Source organism: Lissotriton vulgaris, chromosome 11 (genome assembly GCF_964263255.1).
Source record: "Lissotriton vulgaris chromosome 11, aLisVul1.2, whole genome shotgun sequence".
Lineage (NCBI taxonomy): Eukaryota > Metazoa > Chordata > Amphibia > Caudata > Salamandridae > Lissotriton > Lissotriton vulgaris.
Genome location: NC_141699.1, coordinates 288,918,103 through 288,938,649, shown reverse-complemented (window position 1 = coordinate 288,938,649; position 20,547 = coordinate 288,918,103).

The following is a 20,547-nucleotide window of genomic DNA, read 5'->3' as shown; positions in this document are numbered from 1 at the left end:
TCTTTCGGCGCAGCATTGTAGGATGGCCACACCAGTGAAACTTGCTGGACACCACCTCGGTGCCATCCGGATCTCGGCACGTTGTGCTGCCTTCGGCCTACTGTAGCAGCAAGTGCGGGCGCAACTCTGCTGGACGGCGAGTGAAACGGTAAGGGGCGCCGCACTGCAGATGAGGTGCCTCCACCTGGGGAGGCGGGAGAGGCCAGTTCGCGCCGCCTCCCCCACCCGGGCACCCCACGCCGTCTTTCGGCGCAGCATTGTAGGATGGCCACACCAGTGCGGCAACTTGCTGGACACAACCTCGGTGCCATCCGGATCTCGGCGCGTTGTGCTGCCTTCGGCCTATTCGCACATCGGTCCGCTACTGACGCCGCCTCACAGGCCAACGGATTTTGTAGGCTTTTTATAGCCCAAAGCCGCATAACAGGTCATGTGACTTGTTTATAAAACTTTTCATTGGTTCATTTTACTTTTGGTTTCCTAATGATGAAATGCTTGATCATATGACCTAAAAATAACACTTTTCATTGGATTGAAACAAGGTTCCGTTAGATGACAACAGAGGGGACAGGCAACAAGAACCATCAGTCAAAAGAGGAGAGGGCAAGTTCTTCCCTACCGGGTCACGTTGGGGCTCCACCGGAAGTCATTGAATTGATAGTCTACAGTGTTTCTGGATGTTTCAGACTGAAGCTGGCGTCAGCATGAGAGCACCCCATATCGTAGCTCCGTCGTGGCCATTTCGCAAGCAATCAAGGCATCCGCTCCCCACCGGAAGCCTGCGGGAGTCGGGGGCCCCGATGACTTTTGTAGAATCTTCAAGGCTGAGGGGACGCTTTCGAGAATGGGGCCCAAGCCCTAGCAGGCAAATGTCCGAGTTCAAATGTGTCCCAGGGCCATTTTAGTGGACCAGGCCCAAATCCGAAGAGCCGGCCGCCATTTTAAGAGTCCTGTGGCAGCCGCCTATCGCTGCACCGCAAGAGTGGGCGCAATTCAACTGGATGGTAGGCGAGACGCTGTAGCCGCAAGAGCGGGCGCAACTCAGCTGAATGGCGGATGAGGCACAGTGCAGCAAAAGCGGGCGGTAAACAGCTGAATGGCGACTGAAACGCTAAAGGGGCGCCCCACTGCAGCAGAGGAGCCTCCACCTGGGAAGGCGGGGGAGGCCCGTTCGCGCCGCCTCCCCCCCCCCCCCCCGGGGCGCCCCACGCCGTTTTTCGGTGCAGCATTGTTGGATGCCAAGACCAGTGCGGCAACTTACTGGACATAACCTGGGTGCCGTCCGGATCTCGGCGCGTTGTGCTGCCTTCGGCCTATTCGCACAACGGACTGCTACTGACGCCACCTCACAGGCAGACGGATTTTGCCGACTAAAAGACAAACCAAAGCAGCCCATTGTTGCTTTGTTTAAAAAAATTATTTTTTAACGTGTTTACTTTGTTGGAGCGTTGTATATATTTATAAGTTATTAAAGTGTTATAATCCTACTACTTTGTTGGAGTGCTATAGATTTTTAATGTGACACATAATTGTGAAGACTTTGATGTACAAAAAGGCATCCCTGGAATCTTCCGCTTCAGGCTCAGTCCCACACACCCTTACAGTGAGAATCCCCTCCCCAATCACAATACAGGATCGTTATTAGATAGTAGGAATGCGTGTGGTGTGACGGATCTCATGGGTTGGGGGCCTTGATCTACTGTAACTCCTTTGAAGAAGGGTGATTCTTTACAGTTGGGGCCATAAACTACATCCGCAGGGCTAGGTGATAGCCTGGGACCGGCCTGCACAATCAGACACAGAGGAAGAGGAGTGTCAGAGGGTGCAGTAGTGAATAGGGTGAAAGGGAGGTGTCGGGCGGGCACAGGGTGTGATTCTCAGGGAAGAGCAGCGCAGATGGGGGGAGGTTTATGGCCCATGCATGAGAGAGAGAGCGGGGTGACCAGTGCGTGGGGGAGATGCTTGCGAGGGTGGGGAGCCATGCTGAGGATCGGCGGCGTGCAGAGAGTGGGTCTGGTCAAGGCATCTAAAAAGGCTGCCGTGCACGACAAAAGTGTGGCATTGGAAAAAAGGCAAGATGGCGCAGACAATGTTTATCAATACGGATTAATTTATAACAATTATTTTTAACAATATATTTACTCGCAGTGACAAAATGGCGGTCAACACTTCCTGATTTCCTTCGAATCGAACGTTAACAGACGTCACGCAGCAGCCGCTGGAAGACATGTATCAACATATATGAGCATCCTCAGCCACCCTCAGAAAACATAGGGGGTCAGGATACGTCTCCCGTACCCCCTTATACCCATTTCTCACATTGTTTTTCCTCCATCTTGTAATTTAATTAAAACGAAACACAAAATGGCGAATTCCCGTTTCGCGACCCTGTTCGCTACCCGGTTCGCGAACCGGAAAGCGCTTCTACCGCGAAAAATCAACATTTTTTTATTTGCCCCACGGGACCCTTTAATAACCCCAACATCATTCCTAGGGGGTCAAGAAGGGTCTACCTTGCCCCCTTTCATTAAATTCCCCCTTCATTTTTCTCCTCCTCTTGTCTCTCGATCCTACCGAGAGACAAGATGGCGGCCGTTCCGGACTGTTTAGAATGTTGACAGACACCGGAGAGCCAATCAGCTTCGCTTCGCAAAGCTCCGTTACGCGAAAAGTTCGCGAACCGGAGCGCTACCCGGGACGCTGTCACAGATATATCTGTTTTTTAAAACGTTAATTTCTCAAAATCCACTGGAGCACATATATTGAGACCTAGCAAAGGCACATCGGGCTACCAGTCCCTACAATTTTGCCAAGTTTCGTGCAAATCCATTCAGCCGTTCGAGCTAAAAGTGAGGCCAAACGCCCTATGGAAAAATGAATGGGAAAAACGCGTTTTGGGACCCCCCTTTTTTCTCGGCCCCCCCTTGACGAAACCCCCCCACATTTTCAGGGGCTGCTCAGAAACAAAATATGCCATTTTCCTGAAAATTTCAGCCGATTCCGTCCACAAACGCCAAAGTTATTAGACATAGAATTTTCAAAAGTCCCATAGAGAAAAAATCCTAACTATATATACATATCAACACCACGCTCACCTTCAAAAGAAAGAATGAGCCCGACATATGCTGGCTCCCACCAGGATTTATTGCGCGTAAAATCACAGCAAAGTCCAGGAAAACGTCAGGCAGACGCGTTTCTAGCAAGTGCCTTAGCTTTCATCAGTGCCGGTTCTCGTTTCCTCATAGAGCCTCACAGCTGGGGATAATCAGGGTCCTGAGCATAACTCTGGTCACTCCTTTTGTAGATGTAAATCCCCAGCCTCCGCTTTCAATGGAACTGCCTCCTGTGACGATGTCGAGACCAGAGGCATGCTGGTACTTTGAGTTCACGGTTACAGCCCATACAGTGATAGCTGACCAAAGCCCAGTGGCTTAACTCGAAGTTTCACACACCCCCGACCTCGTCTTCAGGGATAATTTTCACGGTACCGGGTGGGGCCTCTGCAGACACGCTGCAGCCTCTTTCCCCATAGCAGTAAGTCCCAGCAAAATACTTTGAGACCGCTTGGGGGGGTGACACGCTGTAGTTTTATACACACACCAAAGTTTGCTGATTTTTCGTGTCACGCCAGATCAAGAGGGCATGCCGGTAAGCCAGGGAACAGCATACAGGCTCTTTATATGAACACCACGCTCACCTTCAAAAGAAAGAATGAGCCCGACATATGCTGGCTCCCACCAGGATTCATTGCGCGTAAAATCACAGCAAAGTCCAGGAAAATGTCAGGCAGACGCGTTTCTAGCAAGTGTCTTAGCTTTCATCAGTGCCGGTTCTCGTTTCCTCATAGAGCCTCACAGCTGGGGATAATCAGGGTCCTGAGCATAACTCTGGTCACTCCTTTTGTAGATGTAAATCCCCAGCCTCCGCTTTCAATGGATTTGCCTCCTGTGACGATGTCGAGACCAGAGGCATGCTGGTACTTTGAGTTCACGGTTACAACCCATACAGTGATAGCTGACCAAAGCCCAGTGGCTTAACTCGAAGTTTCACACACCCCGACCTCGTCTTCAGGGATAATTTTCACGGATTTATATACTTATATATATATATATATATATATATAGAGAGAGAGAGAGAGAGAGAGAGAGAGAGAGAAGAGAGAGAGAGAAAGAGAGAGAGAGAGAGAGTTCACGGTCTAACTGCATAGGTTCAGGAGGCCCTAGGTTTTCTACTGTCTTCTAAATCTGGATATGTTACTAGCTTTCTCTCAACGGTGTTCATCTAAACAACATCCATTTATACCACTTATTCTATAAACTCTGCATATTTAGCAGGATGATCTACACCTTTGTCAAAACATCCAACACACATCATAGACTTTGATAAGCAACTAAATATGGTAATATAATTCAAAAACTCTAGGCAGCCCTCTTTTAAATTTAATAATTCATTATACAAAGAAAGAATATCCAACTTTCTGCCATTCAACTTCCTGATTAGCTCACAGATGGCAGAAATATTATACACTTTTTCTCTACTAATTGAACCTTTCACTTAACAGCATTCCTACTTAAATATGGCAAGACAAAAGGTCACTATTTCATCAGTTGGAATAAAATGCTTGCATAAAAATGCAATTGACACTGATTAAGGAATCTGTGAACTTCCTTGCAGCTCCTGTAAATCTTTCCATAGGTCCTAAAGTAATATTAGGGGTTACTAGTGGATAGGTATATTAATGAAGCTTGGAATAACGTAACAAAAGTGGCAAGGGCCAAGGATTTGTATTTCTGGAATCCGAGCGTAATTACACTAGATTACAGTCTTTCTTATTATTCTTTTTGCGTGACAATTATTTCTTGTATGACTCAAAGTAACTCTGCTTGCAAGGCTTCATTTTACAGACCTTCCTAAAGTGCTGTCATGTGTAATTTCGTTTATAATCTAGACAGAGTGGTTTCAGAATGCATTGCTCAGCTTGAAAGATGACACAATCTACGATACTGTTAGAAAGCACAAGCCAAAATTCCAGATCCAAAAGGAGTGATTAACTTTCCGGCACATCTCAGTATCCACAGCCAAGCAAACACCACAGTAAAATGTTGATTACCAGAGCCGCATGGGGAAATGGAATGGGATTATAGAAAACAGAGGTACTGGGTATCACCACTCTAACTCAATACTCTGCTGGCCACTGGTGTCTACTGTTTATAGTGGATATCTAATTACAAGATTATAATTTTTAGTACAATTCTAAAATATGAGAATGAAGTAAAATGAGAAAAGTAAATACATTCCAAAGGGATAAAGAAGACTATGATTAGGGAAGGATATTTATCTTCGCCTAAAAGTTTATAAACTTGTGAAAACATAAAACAAGGAGCAGGCGTGCAGGTAACAGCGCTGGGGCTGTGGGGCCGGATGAGGGGGACAGGCGACGATGAGGAAAAATTATTTATTTATTTGATTTTCCCTCGTGGTCCTCTGTCAAATCCCCTCCCCCCTCCCCAACACAGTCTCGCCGCCCACTACTCATACCTGCACGGGGCGCTGCTAAATTAAACACTGGACAAATTAACGATCGAAGAAGAAACAGGAGAAATGGGGACCATTTCAGAAACAGATTCTAGTGATGAGGTAGGCACATCAACTAATGTGATGAACCAAAAACAAATAAATATCTTTTTAAAATGAGATTGTCACATCAAGATAAAAAAAAGAGGAACCAAGGCACATTGGGAAACATGGGAAGAGGAAAATGCAAACGAAAAGATAGAAGAAACCAAGAAGAGAGATACAAAATGGAAATATCACAAAATACATAAGAATGATCAGAACCAACATACAAATGGGGACAAGTCAGAGGTCGCTATTGGTGTTCTGGGAACTTCAACTACCAGAGTGCCCCTTGTGTTGCCCTGTCATGGAGGAAGAGATACAGCGCTTTAAACATGTGCTACAGACCTGCTGTGAGGGACAAGTCAGAGGTCAATGTTGGTGTTCTGGGACTCGGGGAACTTCATCTACCAGAGTGCCACTTGCGTTGCCCTGCCCTGGAGGAGGTGCTAAAGCACTTTTAGCACGTGCTACAGAGAAGTTGTGCGAGACGAGTAAGTGGTCACTGTTCGTGTCCTGGTGCTCGTGGGACTTCAACTACCAGAGTACTCCTTGTGTTACCCTGCCCTAGAGGAGTAACAACAGGACCAGTAGCATGTGTTACAGACCAGCTGTGCGGGATGAGTCAGCGGGCACAGTTGGAGTTCTGGGGCTCACAGGACTTCAGCTACCAGAGTGCCCCTTGTGTTGCCCTGCACTAGGGGAGTCGCTACCGTGCTTTTAGCACGTGCTACAGACCCATTGCGTGGGACACACTAGGCAGAGGTCGGGCAAAGACCAGGCCAAGAGCAGGCTCATAGGTATCAATCAGAGCCCAGAAGAAGCTGGCCAGGGCCCAGTCTCTTTAGTTGTTCTCTTTTCCTCAGTCCTTCTCTCCTCCCCTGATGAAAAGTTTGTTGACATGGGGAGATAACTTACCTACTATGCTGCCCAGTAAGGAGAAACCTACAGCAAACAGAGCTGTAAGCTTTTTAACCAATGAGACAGGTTTATCAATGAGGAAATATGCAACATTAAAGAAAGGTTTGAGAATACTCAGTGGGATTTAAGGGATATTGTTACCTCTTGGGAAGACTTAAATATAGCTGGGTGCAACCTTGTGAGTTGTGAAAGAAATACCACCTACACCGATTGCAGGTGGGGTATAAGCCTTTGTACCTAATGCCCGCTCGTCCTCGCTCGGATTCCAAACTCCTGGTCTCCAAACTCACAACCCTCAGCTTTAAACACACTAGAAGATTCGAGCGGGGCCTCGCCCTGGCCCAGAGGAATTTTACCAGGACTGGCCAAGTTCCAAGCAAGCATTACCATGGCAGGAAGGCACTCTCACGTTCCCTTCTCCAAATCGCACGTGTTTCAGCCTCTATCTTGATGAAGCTTACAAAAGCCTTTCAGAACACAAACAATGCCTCACCAAAACAGAACGACCTTGAACGTAAATAACCCAAGCAATTTGCAAGCGCTGCTGTGCACACATCAAAGCTGAAGCAAGGCAAAGCCAGGGAAAAAGGATGACATGAAGCTATGTCAAAGCCAATAGTAATTCTCAGATTTCTCATTAATGTACAACACAATGCACAACTGTGCACAACTGTTTATAGATTCACATACTAAATCTCTCAATGTACCATAGCATCACCTACTTTATCTCTCAATGTACAACACCAAGCATGTATGTGCATCACTGCCCACAACACTGCACTTCGAAGCCAAAGAGTACATTCCTCACCTCTCTCTCCCTTTCATGCTTTCAAATGCACATCCCACAAGCTCTGCTCTTGGCAAGGCTGTCCATTCCGTGACAGCTCCCATTGAAAGACAGCAAGATTACAAGAAAGAAGAGAAGCAAGGCATATGCAGGACAGTCGCATACATCCAGACTAGGATAAAATAACACACTAAAGGTAGTTAACTTAGTGGTAGTCAAAGGTCATCACAGGGTCTCAAACCACAGGAGTGCCTCTAACACTACATCAGGTTTTAGTCTAAGCAAGCACTATTTCCCTTTATAATGCCAATCAAGAGACATTGCAGCATAAGTCTCACCCTTCTTATAGTTTCACTCTCTAAAAGCCCATTGTGGAATATATGACCTCTTTTCAGCAACTTTCCTTTGAAAATCCTGTTTTCTATCTTCTACCATGTTAATAAAATCCTTTTCTACAATTTACAGACTACAAGTTAAGTTTTTTCTCTGAGCATGTACTATATTTAGAGTCCGAGTAATATGAAAAAACTCACCCATATATTCTGTTTTTCTATCACTAATTACCCTTTTCATATCTGTAGGAAAGTAGGATCTGCTTCTTATGGTTAGCCCCTTTTTTGCTGATTTATCACAGTTTTTGGCCTAGTCTGACTGGGATCCTGCTATCCGGGACCCGAGTCTATCTGCTTTCTCCCTTAAATTGCATCAATGTACTTTAGGTACACTCCAGATTGGATACTCGGGTACCCTTATCAGTCCCCAGCATATGGTACACATATGTACCCAGGCCATAGGTACCACAGAGGCCTCCCATGGGCTGAAGCATGTATTTTGCCACCCATGAGAGGCCATTCAAAATGACACGACAGGCCTGCTACTGCAGAATGTGTAAGATGAGAATTGCACCACTTACTGAGATATAGGTTCACTATAGCTATCTAAATCACTACACTTAAAAGCCTAACAGTCACCCTTATGGCAGGCCTTATCAATCCAGAGTACTGGGTTTTACATGAGAGGGTGCCCCTGCACGAGCAGAGTCCCTCTGCAGCCTTCGGAGACCATTCTCCGGGGTTGTCTGTGATGCATCCAGACATATATGTTTAAGTGCTTTATAACCTCGTAGTAAATGCTAATTTTAAAATGATGCTTTGAAATATGTCATATTTGGTGTGAGACATCTTAGAATAATGCCTCCACACCAGTAACTGGTGTGGGAGGTATGATTCACCCTTCTAGAACCCCTATTATGGGTCACCCGTCTGCCCGGTACCAGCTTTCACGACCTGGGCAGCACAAAATGGATGCTGCCAGCCACAGACATGATTCGGCTCGCCTGCTGCTGAGCCAAGCTCGAGCAGAGGAAGGCATGACTATAGGCATCCTGTCACATGGAGGTGTGAACACCTCCCGGTCAGGATTTAGTGTATTGGGGCTGGGTGGGTGCACTCTAAGAGTGCCAGAAAGTCTGCACTGGGGGCACATTTGGTGTTCCTGTGCATAGTCCAGTTCAAACCAGTTCTGGGAGCCATTGGCTCCTGCTCTGGTGTGAAACTAGACAAAGGAGTTGGGTGTAGCCACCCCTCTGTCCTGCCCCTCACCTAGGAGGGTCCACAGAATCCGTCCAACCCCTTCCCATGGGTATAAAGTGGGTTACCTGACTACAGGACTTTAGAATTTACCTGGATAAGATTCTGCTAAGAAGAAACCAAGTACTTCGGCTGCCTGCAAGATGTTGGACAACTGGAGAATCTCCCTTGGAGTAAAGGAGTTACACCCCTTCAAAAGCAGGCACCTAAATGCATCTGACTGGTTTGCTTCTCCCAAGGTCCTGAGGACTCTGAAGATTTCAGCAACACAGGAGGTGGGTTTCTGAAGGTCTCTGAGGTCTATCTGCTCTCTCAGTGATTCTAAGACTAGTATCCCTTGTGGGGACCGTGAAACCTGAACCCCTGTTCAGTGCATACATTTGCTTTTGCATATGCTTGTTGACAATTTCTGAACTGTTGCATTGGACTCTGTGTAGTCCTGACCCCGAGCAGTATTTGTACTGAAGATTTCTGGCCTGCACTCACCGAGTGTCCTGTGGGCTGGTACTTTGCAAACTTGCTGGAGGTCTCCTCGCGATCCCTGGCCATTGGCCTCTGGGTCCTGGCGAGGGTCACCTTGTTTGTTCTTGGGCTTACCTGGTTGCTCCAGATGTGTACTTACTCTCCATTGCTTGGAGAGTCCCCTGGACCTTGATGGTCTACATCGTAACCTGTTTCCTCTGACCGCATGGGTTGCTTTGCCAAGGGTTGTTGGTACTCCAGCCGGACATCGATTCCTCAGCACTCGACATCCTTTGTGCGATAGCTCACCTCCAGATCCTGGTCATCCTCAACATCTCCTGGTCCCCGTGGCTGCAGAGTCAAGCAACCCTTCTTAACACCTGAAGTACCAGACATTGTTGGGAATTCGACTGCCGAGGCCCTAGTCACCTGAAGTGACCCAGACTCTGTCCCCTCTGCTTTCAGGTTCTTCTCACCTCAAATCCAGGCTTGGATTCCACCGGACACTCTTCGCCTTCCTGGCAGCAGTACTTCTTTGTAACTCTCCATTGAAAACGACAAAGGTTTTCAATGCCACTTGACCCCTATGCACCCGGCTCCGCTGGGATAGGTAGCACAGGTACCTTGATACTCACTGGTGGGTTGGCCTTAGAACTTCCTATGTTGCAATGGGTTTGCTCGAAGTCCTCATAGAAGTATCCTTAAACTGTAACTTTACAACTGCAACTTTCCTATAGAGTTGTACGCAGCACGCTGTCATGTTTCCTCACTGCACCCGTCCTCCGTGGGCTCCCTGTGTCACTCCTCTGGGTGGTTCCTTGGGGTCCCAACGATTCTATGTGCTCTAGGCACTGTGTCTAGTCAAGTCGTTATTGTTATACCATTTTTTTAGTATATGGTTCGGTCTCCCCCTGGAGCCGGCTGTGTAATTTGCATCTTACGAATGTTCTATTGATTCAGTATTGTGTACTTTGTGCCCTAGTCTCGTACAGAGACTAGTAGAGAGTGTTATATTAATAAATACATAATTTTATATAACTACTGTGTGGTTCTCCTTTCATTTAGTCATTTAGGAGGTGATATTCTGGCGAAACAAGGTGCCTTACATCCCTTCAAGATTAAGCCTGAAGGCTGCTCTTCACAGCTACCACTAGGATAGCTTTCTAAAGGTTATCTTTGACCTCATACATCATAAGAGTTGTGTGAACTGGTACACATACCCACTATAATTAGTGGACAGCATATACCAGCCACCTTCTCACAATATCCTTTCTAATAGGATTTTCAGAAAAGACTAAATCTAAATTTGAGTAGTAAAACTCCAACTTTCCTGTTACATAAAATAAACTGGTTAGTACACTACATGACACACCATATGTTAGGGGTAAATGATGGTAGGTCACACCCTCTGAGACAGACAAAGGTATTTACATGCAGACATGACAATCACTCACATCCATTGTGTCCAAATGCACGTAGAGTAGTCTTGTGAAAAGATTTGACAAATCGATTTATCCTGATGATGAATACTTTCATCTATTTGTTCTATATTAGTATTAGGTATTTTAGTCACTGCATTCACTCTTTCACTTATTTTATTTATTTTTATTTATTTAAACTTATAAAGCGCACAGCTACCCACAGTGGGTTTCCCGGCGCTAGGGACAGATTTCGAGAAAGAAAAGCAGGTAATAAAGGTGGAACTGGTACATCAGATAGAAAACTCAAAAAGCAAAGTTTTGAGTCCCTTCCGGAAACGAAGCAGGTTTGTCTCCAACTTTAAAGTCACCGGTAAAGCATTCCAGAGCTTAGGGCCCAGGTGGGAAAAAGACCGACCACCCATTTTTACAAGCTTGAACCTTGGAATGATGAAATCACCATTCTCGGATGATCTCAGCATACGGTGAGGTTTATAGGGTTGCACCAAATTCTGCAAATATTTAGGCGCCGAGCCTTGCCTGATCTTAAACAGATAGCACAAGGCTTTAAATTTAATGCGACTCGGAACTCTGAACCAGTGGAGATCGCGCAAGGCGTGGGCAGCAGAAGTTCTTCTTGGGACATTACGGAGGAGACGGGCAGACGCATTTTGCACCACTTGAAGAATTTTGGTTGTTGCTACGTCAGCTCCGAGATAGAGAACATTACCGTAATTGAGGCGGGAAACGGCCAACGCCTGGACAACAGTTCTCTGGGAAGGTATGGGCAGCATCCATAAAATTTTCTGGAGCCATCTTAGAGTAACAAAACAGGTGGCGGCCACCTTTGTAGCCTGCTGTCTCATGGATAGTTTTTCATCCACAAGGAATCCAAGATTGCGAACTACCGCCGCTGGTTGTGGGAGCGGCCCCATATCACTAGGCCAATGCTGGGGGCCCCAGAGGTCTTTATTCTTGCCCAATATCACCACTTCCATCTTCTCCCCGTTTAGCTTAAGACAATTCCTCTGCATCCACTCGGCTACAAGAGATAAACCGAGCTTCAAAGCAGAGGGGTTGTTCCCGTCTTTGCCTGATAGGGAGAAGACGATTTGGGTGTCATCGGCGTAGGAAAATAGCGTCAACCCCGCATCCTCCACGATAGTAGCCAGGGGTTTGATATAGATCTTAAACAGTAGAGGGCTGAGTATAGATCCCTGGGGGACGCCGTGCGCTGATGGACAGATGGCAGATGCCGCTGTTGCTGAAAAGACCTGGAAAGTACGCTGTTGGACTTGGCCCTTAAGGCAGGTTCACCCCTAATCTTTTTGCTTTAGATCTGTGATATGCGTGGATGATTTTCTGGTCTGTGCGCACTTTTTCTCTGTGTCCCAGAGTAAAGTGCGTGCATGTAGTTAGGCTGGCCTGCTCTCCCATAGGCATGCATGGGGAATGTCTGTGTCCCTAGTAATTCCTGATGTGTGGGGAGTGCATGCTCGAATTTGGTATGTGCGTGTTCGTGGGAATGAATGCTTTGCAATGGTGTATGTGGCATGTGTGTGTCATGAGTAGAAATGCCATTTCTGGGACTTGGCATATTACTGTAAAATATGTCTGCAGTGTGATTGGCTGGAGCTGGCTGGTGAGCCTGGCTCCAGGAAGGCTGGATGAGTCTGCCCGGTGGTGAGTGTGAGATTAGCATGCTTGATGGCTTGGGAGGAGTGCACCTGGTCCCTGATGGGCCTGGACTTTCCCCGGACAATGCTGGCTCCACCCCCTGTAGTGCGACTGATGGCCCTAGTCCTGCCAGTGAATAGAGAGGGTGGTTGAGGTAAACAGAGTACTTCAAAACCAGCTGCGACTGGTTTTCCCCCCACCCTGCACCCTGAGACAAAGGGGTTTTACTGTATAAGAAGGGGCTGTGTCCCCATACAATTTGTCCTGTCCTGTTCTCTGTTCTGCTTTGGACCTTGCCAGAGGGGGCTGCTGCTGCTGCAGGGGCCAAGAGGACCGCCACTTGGCTGTCTCCCTGCCTGGAGACCCAGAGTGCTGGCTCTGGCCCAGCCTTGCCCCTCTGTCTGCCTCCAGACCCTGCTGGAGCTTTGCTGTGCCTGGAGGCACCCTGATTTTGATTTAGAGCGCTAGGCGCGCTTTTATTTCCTTGAAGCGCTGAGCGCGCTTCTCCTGTGCTCCAGAGCGCTTGGGAGCGCTTTATTGACATTGCCGGTGCCCACCCTTGGAGTCAATTTCGCCGATTTTTGGGCGAGCGAGTGCCCACCTCGCTTTATTTTTAATTAGAGGCCGGTGCCTACCCGGCATTGCCCCGTTGTGCTGATTTTATTTCAAGCCGGTGCCCACCCGGCATTGCCCCGTGTTCACCGCTGCAGCCCGGGGACGAGAGGAAGCAGCCGCTGACGTCAACGCCCGGCCGCGCTGGGATTGGCCCAGCCGGCCGAGCCTTCCACGCGTCATCGAGGAGGAAGAAGCAGGAAGTAGCCTGCCGTGCCGTCCGGAGGCTCCCGAAGCAAAGGGAGAAACAGCTGATTACACCGGCAGGGCTCCGTGGTGCGGAGGAGCCCCAGCGAGACAGCCGGTGAGTGAAGAGAGGGAGGAGGGCGTCGGGGCACGTTGTCGGTGCCGCCCCTCCCCTTCCGTGTGCGGGCCGGGCCTGAGAGCGGCCCAAGTGAGTAGAGGCTTGTGGGGCATTTCTGATCGCGAGTCCCCCGTGAGGGACTCCAACGAAGCCTGCCATCCAGATTGGAGCCCCGAGGCTCCTGGGGGCAAGTTGTTCGTTTTGAGCCCAGCGAGGCTCCAACGACGGCGATATTTGTTGGTGAGCCTGCGAGGCTCGAAGGGGGCATTTGTTGTGAAGAGCCCATGAGGCTCACAGCCCCTCATTATTTTAGAGCGCTGAAGCTCTAATTTGCACATTTTGCTTTGCGAGCCCTGAGAGGCTCCTTGCCCACTTGGTTCTTGAGCCCTCCTGGCTCCAACGTTGTGCATCTGTATTTACAACTGTCCAGCACTTAGTGGACAGTTGCCACGTTTAGGCTTTGTGTTCTGTGCTGCCTGCGCAGACCTCCCTGACACTGAGACTCAGGGCCTTCCGCCCCTTTCGAGGCCAGTTGGCCTGAGGGACATTTGTGAGTGTTGTGCTACGTGCACCCCGCGCATTGTGATTTCTGTGAATGTGATTCTTGCGCAAAATGTTCTAATCTGCACCTCTGTGTTTAATGCCTCATGTGCAATTGTTTATGTCCGCTTACCTTTTCTAAAAGTGACCTGATTAGGTATTTCATGTTTATCCCCTTTTGCTAAATGTGACCTGCATAGAGAATTGTTGACATCCCACTTTAGGTTTATCCACTCTGCTAAATGTGACCTGCATAGAGGATTGGTGATGTCCCATTTCATGTTTATCCCCTTTTGCTAAATGTGACCTGCATAGAGAATTGTTTAGGTTTATCCACTCTGCTAAATGTGACCTGCATAGAGGATTGGTGATGTCTCATTTTATGTTTAGGTTTCCTTCCCTTTGCTAAGAGTGAATTGCTTAGGTGTTGGTATTCCTTCCTTAGGTCCTGATGATAAGGTCCTAGTTACCTGCGTGATTTACCTACAGTGTTTTAGGGTTGCGTAGGAGGTCTTGACTCTGTTCCAGTGATTACTGGATGTGTGTTGCATTTATAATTTTGGTGCTACTCATTCTATGTTTACGACATAAGTGTATATCTACCAGTATTATTTTCTAACAAGTGCCTACCCCTGACAGTGGTCCATGTGGCCCTGTCCTGTACATAATTCCCCTTGTAAATTCTGCCCGTGCCCCTGGCACATTGTACAGTTTGCGTGTGTTATCTAATGTATTTTGTTTATTATAATACAAAGGCTATTTTTTATATATAACCTTGTGTGGAGTCTTTCTTTGTGGTGGGCCTTGGGTGTTGTTGCTGGGGTGCGTGCGCAAATACTTAACTCATGCCGCCTCCAAGTTTAGCCTAGACTGCTCGCGCCACGTTACCTAGAGGGCGAGTGGGGGTTACCTTGGTGTGTGACTCCCCTGCCCTGACTTTAGAGATGGCGATCCCTGACTGACCTCGACGTGAGTCTTGGCCGGCCAGGGTCCCGTTTCTAACATACGCCCACTAAGAAAGGAGGCAATCCAGGCTAGTGCCGAGCCTGCCACTCCTAGGGACCGGAGAGAATTTAAAAGAATGGAGTGGGACACGGTATCGAACGCGGCTCTCAAATCCAACAGGATGAGTGCAGATGTTTCCCCACGATCGATACCGTGATGCAGACTTTACGTAACTCCAAGGAGAGCAGTCTTGGTCGAGTGATGAGCTCGAAAGCCGGACTGGGATGGGTGCAGAAATCCCGAACTCTCCACAAGATGATTTAACTGAGTGTTAATGTGTCTTTCCAGAATCTTCGATAGAATGGGCAGCAAGGAGATAGGTCTAAAATTAGACAAGTTGGAAGCATCCGCACCTGCTTTCTTTAAAAGGGGCACCACCATCCCATGTTTCCAGTCCTGGGGTACATAAGATTCAATTAAAGAAGCATTTAGCAGTTTCATAAGTACCTGATGGGAATTGGAATCCAGTAGCTTCAGAATTCTAACAGGTAACGGGTCACGAGGAGAGCCCGATCTTACACTGTTCAAACAGGAGAGGAAAGAGACATCATCTAGCAGTTGCCATTCCGTGAGCTTCACTGTGGCAAAGGAGCATTACACTGGCAATGTAGATTCTGTCTGGAATTCCTCCACCACAGAAGGAGAACCTAGCGAGGCATAGATGCGTTCAACCTTAGCAATGAAAAACTCAGCCAAAGCTTTACATTGAGCCTCATCTAATGCAGGGGGAGCTGGGGTAGTGTCTGCTCCGATCAATTTCTTGACTACAGAGAAGAGTACGCGAGAACTATACTGTGCGTGCGTCACCATATTCACAGTATAAGCCTCTCTCACAGTTTTACATTGCTTATGGTATCCTTTTAAGGCCTCTCTGTAGGCCACTTTCCGGGAGACAGAATATGAACGTCTCCACATCCTTTCAAGGGCCTTACATTTTGCCCGCAGAAGTTTCAGATCATCAGAGAACCATGGCACGGTGGACGATGAGACCCGGAGTGCTTGGATGTCAAAGGAAGTAGAGTATCCACCGTATTATTTAGCCATTGAAGTACCACGGTATTTAACTCAGTGGCGGGCAAATCAGTATCAGGAAGAGTCCCCGATAGGTGTTGGTTAAACTTTGTTACATCAATCTTGCCCCACCGGCGTACATGCCCATCTTTTCTGATTCTGACCCCGGCCTTGATTTTATTGCGAGGTAAGGAGAAGTGAACCGCATAATGATCTGACCACTCCAATGGACGAGCACTCTGTGCACAGTCAAATTGAAGATTAGAAAAGATTGGATCCAGCAAATGACCAGTAGAGTGAGTGGGACCTGAGTTACACAGCAGAATATTAGAAACCTCAAGGTCAGAAATAAGATGTTTACTGGAAATGCAGGAAGAATCTTCAAGGTAAAGGATTTAAATCACCAAGAAACCAAGAATGGTGAAGTTAGCTGCCCTTAAGAGCAGAGGGGCTAGTGTTTCAGCTAGAGAAGACACCCAGGAATTTCCATTACCAGGGGGCCGATAAACCAAGAGACCTGTCATAGTGAATTGGGGGTTAATCGCCAGCTTAAAAAGAGCAGCTTCACATCCTTGTAAGGGAAGATCTTCAAGCTTGCAGGTATACATAGATTTAAAAATTATTGCAATACCTCCCCCTTTACCGATGTTCCTGTCCTTCCTCAACATGACATAGTCATAGGGAATAGCAATTGCAACATCTGACCCGGAACTCTCATGGAGCCAGGTCTCAGTGAGAAACACAGCATCCGGCTTCTCATCAACAAGAAAATCATAAATATTATGCTTGTGCTTGGGAAGGGACCTGCAATTGATATTCCAGAATTGTAATGGAGGGTGAGTCATTGCAGTTTTACTGCCCCTCAGCCTACCACGTTTATAAATGCGTTTCATAGCCTTGCATTTGCTCATTTTCCCCATAGAAAAGGCGCAGCCCGGTCACTTATCACATTATTATTATTTTGATTATTAGTCACCATTAGAACAGGAACAATGACAGTTAGTATCAACCACATTAATATTAATAATAAAACACTACATAAACCAGCTTTAATACACCTACATTTCAGACTGATTTTGGATGTGTAGTCACTGTAGCCTCTGCGATTTTTGTATACTTATAAAAAAAATAAAAACTAGAAAAAATATCTAAAAAAACTCTAATAACTCTCCGAAAAACTTAAAAATTACTAGAAAACTCTCATCTAGTGTATCCAATCAAAAACCCTCATCTAGTCTATCCAATCACTTCAAGGCTTTCTTCTTTACTCTCCTCTTTTTTTCCCTTCTTTTTATTTTTCAGAGTCTTTTCAAGTCTCTTTCAAATCTTCTTCAATTCTTCTTTATGTTTAAGCTTATTTCGACTGGAGTTGATTCACCTTAATCTATTTACAGTTCTTTTTCAGGAGATTTCAATTTGCTTTCATCAACTTGCTCAGTACCATTACTAGCTTCTTTCTTTATTTGATCAATGTTCTCAATTTCTTCTAAGATCACGTACGTCCACTCTGGGGCTGTATATCTTTTGCTCTGAATTCTTTTTCCAGTTCTTCTTGTTGAGTTTGACTTGAGACTTCATTTATTTGATCTGGCCTTCTCTTTTCAAGAGTGTATTTCAGTATTTTCACTCCACTTGGCCAATAGTCTCCTTTCCTTGCTCCTTTTGCTTTAACCTCTTCTTCACCCTCCTTTTCAAGTTCACAAGTTCTTTTATTCAGCCTTTCTCTTTGTTGTACTAGCTCTTTATTTTCTGTAACTTTTTCTTTTTCTTTCTCAACAGCAGTCTTTCGAGACCCAGTAGCTGGTGCCCACTTTACTTGGCTTGTGCTCGGTTGTTCATCAATCAATCAATCAATCAATCAATCAATCAAAAATCTTTATTCGGATACAAAAAGATCCCTAAAAGTGCAGGATAAAATAGCAGCATAATGGTACACAAGTTAACATTAAAATACGATCAATTCATGGTAAGATAACATGTGAAAATAATTCCAGTTTGGACTCACTTAATCCCACTTAATTGTTGCCTGGCCTATTGTATAGAAAAAGTTAAAAATCTAATCAGTAAAAAAAATCCGTGAGTTATGAGCTATAAACATAAGTGTGATATTAATATAAAATCAATAAAAAAACAACCTTCATAAAGTGCATATTGTATTACGAGCATGTACTGCAGCTTTAAAAAATGAGCCGCCCCGAAAAATTAGTTCTTCGTCTTCCAGTTTGAGGATTTTCATGTAAACTGCTTTATAGCGGACAGGGGAAGTCTTTTTAAAAAATGGCATCAGAAACCACATTGTATATTTTAGATAAAAATTACAGAAAAATAGAAAATGTAATGTTGTTTTCCTGCTTTGATAATCACAAGGGAAGTGCAATTAATTAAGATTGGCATTGTACCCCTTCCCACTAATTCTTTTTCTAGTTCTTCTTGTTCAGTTTGACTTGAGACTTTATTTATTTGATCTGGCCTTCTATTTTCAAGAGTGTAGTTCAGTCTTTTCATTCCACTTGGCCAATAGTCCCTTTTCCTCGCTCTTTTTGCTTGAACCTATTCTTCACCCTTCTTTTCAGTTTCACAATTTCTTTTATTCAGCTCTTCTCTTTGTTGTACTTGCTCTTAATATTCTGTAACTTTTTCTTTTCCTTTCTCAACATCAGTCCTTCGAGACCCAGTAGCTGGTGACCACTTTACTTGGCTTGTGCTCGGTTGTTCATCAATCAATCAATCAATCAACAAAAAATCTTTATTGCGTTACATAAAGATCCATAAAAGAACAGGATAAAAAAGCAGCATAATGGTAACCAAGTTAACATTAAAATACAATCAATTCATGATAAGATAACATGTGAAAATTATTCCAGTTTGGACTCACTTAATCCCACTTGAATGTTGCCTGGCTGATTGCAAAGAAAAAGTAAAAAAGTTAATCAGTCAAAAAAACATCAGTAAGTTATGAGCTATAAACATAAGTGTGATATTAACATAAAATCAATAAAAAACAGCCGTCATGGAGTGCACATTGTATTACGAGCATGTACTGCAGCTTTCAAAACCGATCCCACCCGAAAAATTAGTTCTTCGTCTTCCAGTTTGAGGGTTTTCATGTAAGCTGCTTTATAGTGGACAGGGGAAGTCTTTTTAAAAAATGGTATCAGAAACCACATTGTATATTTTAGATAAAAATTTCAGAAAAATAGAAAGTTTAACCACATCAGTGCTAAGGGAATTCCCCTCCTGTGCTGTAACTCCAGGATCCCCATTGTTCATGACGAGCTCAGCTCATCATGAGCACACGACCAGTGTACTGCATGACGAGCTGAGCTCGTCATGAGCAGCGAAGGGGTTAACGTTGTTTGCCTGCTTCGATCATCACAAGGGAACAGCAATTGATCAAGATTGGCATTATACCCTTTCCCACTAATTCCTTTTCTAGTTCTTCTTGTTTAGTTTGACTTGAGACTTAATTTATTTGATCTGGCCTTCTATTTTCAAGAGTGTATTTCAGTCTTTTCACTCCACTTGGCCAATAGTCTCCTTTCTTCGCTCTTTCTGCTCGAATCTTTTCTTCAACCTCCTTTTCAGCCCTTCTCTTTGTTGTACTTGCGCTTTTTGTTTTCTGTAACTTTTTTTTCCTTTCTCAACAGCAGTCTTTCAAGACCCAGAAGCTGGTGCTCAGTTGTTCATCATCCACAGGCTCATCAGAATCTGTCACTCTAGATTCTTTGGCTTTACAACCTCCAGCTTCTGGTTTCTTCTTTTTTTTGACCAGATGCTGTTCATCGATTTCAAGTGGACTTGGGACTCTCCTTGTATGACTTGCATGAATCCAGTTTGGCAAGCCACCACACTTCACTGCTGTTGTTGTCACCAAAATGGTTTAATATGGTCCGTGCCACCTGGGTTCTAAACACGACTTCCTCGCGTGTTTCTTGATGACAACCCCCCTTACCAGGACTCAAATCATGTGCTTGATCCCGCTGTGTTGTGGTTGAAATTTCTCCAACTTGATGAGACACAGAACACACCAGATCAGGAATGCTTCTAAAACTCATCAAAACCAGGGGTAAAGCGTCGGGCAATTTCAGTGTTGTGGATGCACATACCTTTGCCCATCTAGATTTTATAGTGCCATTGATCTACTCTACTATTCCAGAAGCCTCTGGTTGATAGGCATAATGCAGCTTTTGTTCAATTTGTAATGCTGCGCAAATCAAACAAATTACTTCATTATTAAAATGTTTCCCTATCTGCCTCTAAAGTGACTGGAAATCCATAACTAGGAATACATTCTCTCACAAGCAATTTAGCTACGGTAAGGCTGTCATTTCTTCTTGTAGGATAAGCCTCTACCCAACGTGAAAACGAAAAAACAACCAACACATATTTTTGTCTGTTACATGGGGGTAACTCAATAAAATCAAGTTGGAGTCTTGTATCTGGTCCTGCTGCTTTTCAATTCGTCCCCAACGAACAACTGTCTTTCTACCTAGATTCTGCTGCTGACAGATGGCACATCTCTGACATAGGCTCTCTGCAATAACCCTAAATTTAGGGTTATACCATGACTGTTTGCAGAGCCTAATCCTTGCATCTCTTGCAACA